Below are 5,730 nucleotides of genomic sequence, written 5' to 3'. Positions count from 1 at the left end.
CAATGATATGAATGGAGCGAGTGGTACGCCTACACAATGATATGAATGAGAGCGAGTGGTACGCCTACCACAAATGATATATTGAAATGGGAGCGAGTGGTACGCCTACCACAAATGATATATTGAAATGGGAGCGAGTAGTACGCCTACCACAAATGATATTGAAATGGGAGCGAGTGGTACGCCTACCACGAGTGATATTGAATTGGGAGCGGGTGGTATGCCTACCACGAGATAATGAGAAATGGGATCGGGTTGCACGCCTGCAACAAGATGAGTTGAATATGAAAGTTGTTTCACCTTTTCATTATTGTTAGAAGTTAAACTGTAGATGTACGTACCATCATTCCTGATATTTTGATTCTATCTGTTACCCTGAAGCATGCTCCCTTCCCCAGCTTAAATTGTTATTTCTTGCTATTTTTCCATTGTACTTGTATGTATATATCTGCACAGGTTTATCTGGAGTCTGGTCCTAGCCTCGTCACTACCTCGCCGGGGTTAGGCCAGACACTTACCAGCACATGGGGTCGGTTGTGCTGATGCTACACTCTGTGCTATTTGCACAGGTCCAGGTTTCGAGCAGCAGCAGCAGCAGCAGCATTAGTACGGGAGCAGGCCTTTAGTCCGGTGAGACTCGAGGTAGCCTTGCAGGCGTTCGCAAGCCCGGCGTCTCCCTTATTCTCTCTTTTCAGCCTGTTGCCTCATTGTATTCGAGCAAACGGCTTATGTTTTCTTTCAGACGTTTTGTGTTTAGTATTTCTTAGTAGTTCGTGAGTATTGTGACACCAGTCTTGGGTAGAGCCTTATATTGACTATNCACTCGGTATGGGCATTATGAGTTCTTGGATTATGTCATTTGGGTTGACAAATGCCCCAGCAGCTTTCATGGACTTGATGAACCGAGTGTTCACGCCTTATTCGGATTCATTCTTGAGGTGTTCATTGATGATATATTGATATACTCCCGCAGCCAGGAGGAGCACGAGCAGCACCTTCGAGTGGTTCTTCAGACTCTGAGGGATAGTCAGTTATATGCCAAGTTCTCCAAATGTGAGTTCTGGCTGAGTTCAGTTGCATTTCTAAGTCATGTTGTATCAGCGGAGGGTATTCAGGTGGACCCAAAGAAGATAGAGGCAGTCAAGAACTGGCCTAGACCAGCATCAACTACAGAGATTCGGAGTTTCTTGGGGTTGGCAGGCTACTACAGACGGTTCGTGGAGGGATTTTCATCTATTGCAGCCCCGATGACCAGATTGACTCAGAAGGGTGCCCAGTTCAGATGGTCGGATGAGTGTGAGGAGAGCTTTCAGAAGCTCAAGACAACTCTGACTACGGCACCGGTGTTAGTTTTGCCCACAGGATCAGGGCCTTATGTAGTCTATTGTGATGCTTCCCGTATTGTGCTTGGTGCAGTGTTGATGCAGGACGGCAAGGTCATTGCCTATGCTTCGAGGCAGTTGAAGATTCATGAGAAGAGTTATCCAGTGCATGATTTAGAGTTGGCAGCCATAGTTCTCGCCTTGAAAATTTGGAGGCATTATTTGTATGGCGTGGCGTATGAGGTGTTCACTGATCATAAGAGCATTCAGTACTTGTTCAAGCAAAAGGAGTTGAATTTGAGGCAGAGGAGATGGTTGGAGTTGTTGAAAGACTATGATGTCACCATTTTATATCATCTGGGGAAGGCCAATGTGGTGGCCGATGCTTTGAGTAGGAAGTCAGCCAGTATGGGCAGTCTTGCTTATATTCCGATCAGTCAGAGGCCGCTTGCTTTGGATGTTCAGGCTTTGGCCAATCGATTTGTGAGGCTGGATATTTTTGAGCCTAGCCGAGTATTAGTTTGCCCGGTCGCTCGTTCTTCATTATTGGAGCGTATCCGTGATCAGCAGTTTGATGATCCCCATTTGTGTGTCCTTAGAGACACGGTGCAGCGCGGAGGCGCCAGGCATGTTACCTTAGATGCTGATGGAGTTTAGGGATTGCAGGGGGGAGTTAGTATGCCCAATGTGGATAGGCTTCGAGAGTTGATCTTAGACGAGGACCATAGTTCCCGGTACTCTATTCATTCGGGCACCGCGAAGATGTATCAGGATTTGCAGCAGCATTATTGGTGGCGTAGAATGAAGAAGGATATTGTGGCATATGTGGCGCGGTGTTTGAATTGTCAGCAGGTTAAGTATGAGCATCAGAGGCCTGGTGGTTTATTTCAGAGGATTGAGCTTCCCGAGTGGAAGTGGGAGAGGATCACTATGGACTTCGTTACTGGACTTCCGTTGACCCGGAAGAAGTTCGATGCAGTTTGGGTCATTGTTGATAGGCTGACCAAGTCAGCGCATTTCATTCCTGTGGCAGTCTCCTATTCATCCGAGAGATTAGCTGAGATTTATATCCGGGAGATTGTTCGCCTTCATGGTGTGCCGGCATCTATCATTTCGGATCAGGGTACGCAGTTTACCTCGCGCTTCTGGAGAGCAGTTCAGCGAGAGTTGAGCACACGGGTTGAGTTGAGCACAGCATTCCATCCCCAGACGGACGGGCAGTCCGAGCGGACTATTCATATTTGGAGGATATGCTCCAGGCTTGTGTTATTGACTTTGGAGGTTCGTTGGATCAGTTCTTACCTTTAGCGGAGTTTGCCTACAACAACAGCTACCAGTCGAGCATCCAGATGGCTCCTTATGAGGCATTACATGGTAGGCGGTGTCGGTCTCCGGTTGGATGGTTTGAGCCGGGAGAGGCTCGGTTGTTGGGTACATATTTGGTTCAGGAGGCCTTGGACAAGGTCAAGATCATTCAGGATAGGCTTCGTTCAGCTCAGTCTAGGCAAAAGAGCTATGCAGATCGTAAGGTTCGAGATGTAGCTTTCATGGTTGGCGAGCGGGTATTGCTCCGAGTGTCGCCTATGAAGGGCGTGATGAGGTTGGGAAGAAGGGCAAGCTTAGCCCTAGGTTCATTGGTCCATTTGAGATTCTGGATCGAGTGGGAGCGGTGGCTTATAGACTTGCATTGCCGCCTAGCTTATCAGTCGTGCATCCAGTTTTTCATGTATCCATGCTTCGGATGTATCACGGCGATCCAGCCCACGTGTTAGATTTCAACACTGTCCAGTTGGACAAGGATTTGTCTTATGAGGAGGAGCCGGTAGCTATTCTAGACCGGCAGGTTCGTCAGTTGAGATCCAAGAGTTTTCCTTCTGTTCGTGTTCAGTGGAGAGGTCAGCCCCCTGAGGCATCAACCTGGGAGTCCGAGTCCGATATGCGGAGGCGTTATCCTCATCTTTTCCCCGACTCAGGTACCTCATTCTTCTGTCCGTTCGAGGACGAACGGTTGTTTTAGAGTGGAGAATGTGACGACCCAAAGGGTCATCACCTGTTTTCTTACCCATTCAGTACTTCCGAGGCATTGAAAACCTCATTTAGGGTTGCCTCGATTTGCGTGCGCAGTCCGGGCGTGTAGCCGGAAAGCTTAAATATGAATTCTATGAGAAAAATGTTAAATTTTGATATTAAATTGATTAAATTTGACTTCGGTCAGCATTCTGGGCAACCGGACCCGGATCCGTGATTTGACGGTCCCGGAGGGTCCGTAGGAAAATATGGGGCTTGGGCGTATGCCCGGAATCGAATTCCGAGGTCCCAAGCCCGAGAAATAAATTTTTGTGTGAAATTGTTTTCTGGAAATAATTAAGGAAAATGAAAATGAAATTTAATTAAAAGACTCTGGTATCGGGCCCGTATTTTGGTTCCGGCGCCCGGTACAAGTCTTATATATGGTTTAAGCGCTTTCTGTAAAGTTTGGTTGAAATCGGACGTCGTATGACGTGTTTCGGACTTAAAATGGAAATTTGATGTTTTAAGAAAACTTGGAGGAAATTATGAATTTTGAGGTTTATCTCGATGTATATGATGTTATTTTGGTGATTTGATCAAGCGGATAAGTCCGTAGGATGTTTTTGAGGTTATGTGTATATTAGGTTTGGAGCCCGGAGGGCTCGGGTGAGTTTTGGATAGGCGTCGGAGTGCATTTTTAACTTAGGAAAAATCTGGTATGAACAGGCATGCAGGATTTGCGAAGCCTGGTTCGCAAATGCGAACTCGCAAATGCGAAGGCTGGTTCGCAAATGCGAAACCAGCCCAGGCCTGACTATGATCGCAAATGCGAGTATACTCTTCGCAAATGCGAAGTCCCAAGTTTCGCAAATGCAAGACCAAGTTCGCAAGTGCGAAGGTCTCCTGTATGGCCTGGCTTCGCAAATGTAAAGCAGAGGTCACAATTCCCATAATTTGGTCGGGGTTCGCAAATGCGACATCAGAGACCTAGCAATTTCATACTTAGTCGAATTTTAAGTCATTTTTCACCCCACTTTCAAAATACAACTCCTTAGGCGGTTTTTCAAGAACAAGTTTCATACCAAATCATTTGTAAGTCGATTTTTACTTAACTCTTTCAATCATTAACATCATTTAACGTGTTTTCAACTTAAAATCAATGATTTTCATGGGAGAAATTGGGGTTTTGGGTAGAACCTAGGTTTTCTATAAATTGGGGATTTGGACCTCAATTTGAGGTCCGATTTCAAAACAAATTACATATTTGAGTTCGTGGAGGAATGGGTAACCGGGTTTTGGTTCGAACTTCGGGTTTTGACCACGTGGGCCCGGGGGCGATTTTGGAATTTTTGGGGAAAAAACTTGGGAACTTCATTTTTATGCATTCAAATTGATTCATTTAGTGTTTATTAAAGTAATTGAACAATTTGTGACTAGATTCGAGCGGATTGGAGTTGGAATCGCGGGGTAAAGTGATAATTGAAGTTTGAGTGGAATTCAAGGCATCGAGGTAAGTGTTTGGTTTAACCCTAGCTTGAGGAATTAGGAGTTGAGTCATAATTGCTACTTGTTTGTGTTGGGTACGACGTATGGGCATGGTGACGAGTATCCATACGTCGGAGTCAAGCATGACCGTGAGTCTTAATTTGATAATTGTGTACCCTTGTTTGATCCTATGAACGTTGTGATTAAATATTGGTATTAGTTGTGCCAGGAAAAAGTTGAACTGGATTGGTTATAGATGACTCTCCCTTGTCGGGATATTTGACTTGTTGTCATAGTTCCCTTGCCGGGAAAGAGTATTAATTTGATTGTTCCCTTGCCGGGATTGTATTGTGTATTGTGTTGAAAGTAAAGGGAGCGGGTGGTACGCCTACCACAAGTGATATTAAAATGGGAACGGGTGGTACGCCTACCACAAATGATATATTGGAATGGGAGCGAGTGTTACGCCTACCACAAATGATATATTGAAATGGGAGCGAGTGGTACGCCTACCACAAATGATATTGAAATGGGAGCGAGTGGCACGCCTACCACAAATGATATATTGAAATGGGAGCGAGTGGTACGCCTACCACAAATGATATATTGAAATAGGAGCGAGTGGTACGCCTACCACAAATGATATATTGAAATGGGAGCGAGTGGTACGCCTACCACGAATGATATATTGAAATGGGAGCGAGTGGTACGCCTACCACGAGTGACATTGAAATGGGAGCGGGTGGTACGCCTACCACGAGATATTGAGAAATGGGATCGGGTTGCACGCCTGCAACAAGATGAGTTGAATATGAAAGTTGTTTTACCTTTCCATTATTGTTAGAAGTTAAACTGTAGATGTACGTACCATTATTCCTGATATTTTGACTCTATCTGTTACCCTGAAGCATGC

This window comes from Nicotiana attenuata, unplaced genomic scaffold (assembly GCF_001879085.1).
Source record: "Nicotiana attenuata strain UT unplaced genomic scaffold, NIATTr2, whole genome shotgun sequence".
Lineage (NCBI taxonomy): Eukaryota > Viridiplantae > Streptophyta > Magnoliopsida > Solanales > Solanaceae > Nicotiana > Nicotiana attenuata.
The sequence above is the reverse complement of the archived record's forward strand: the minus strand, read 5'-3'. Positions refer to the sequence as shown.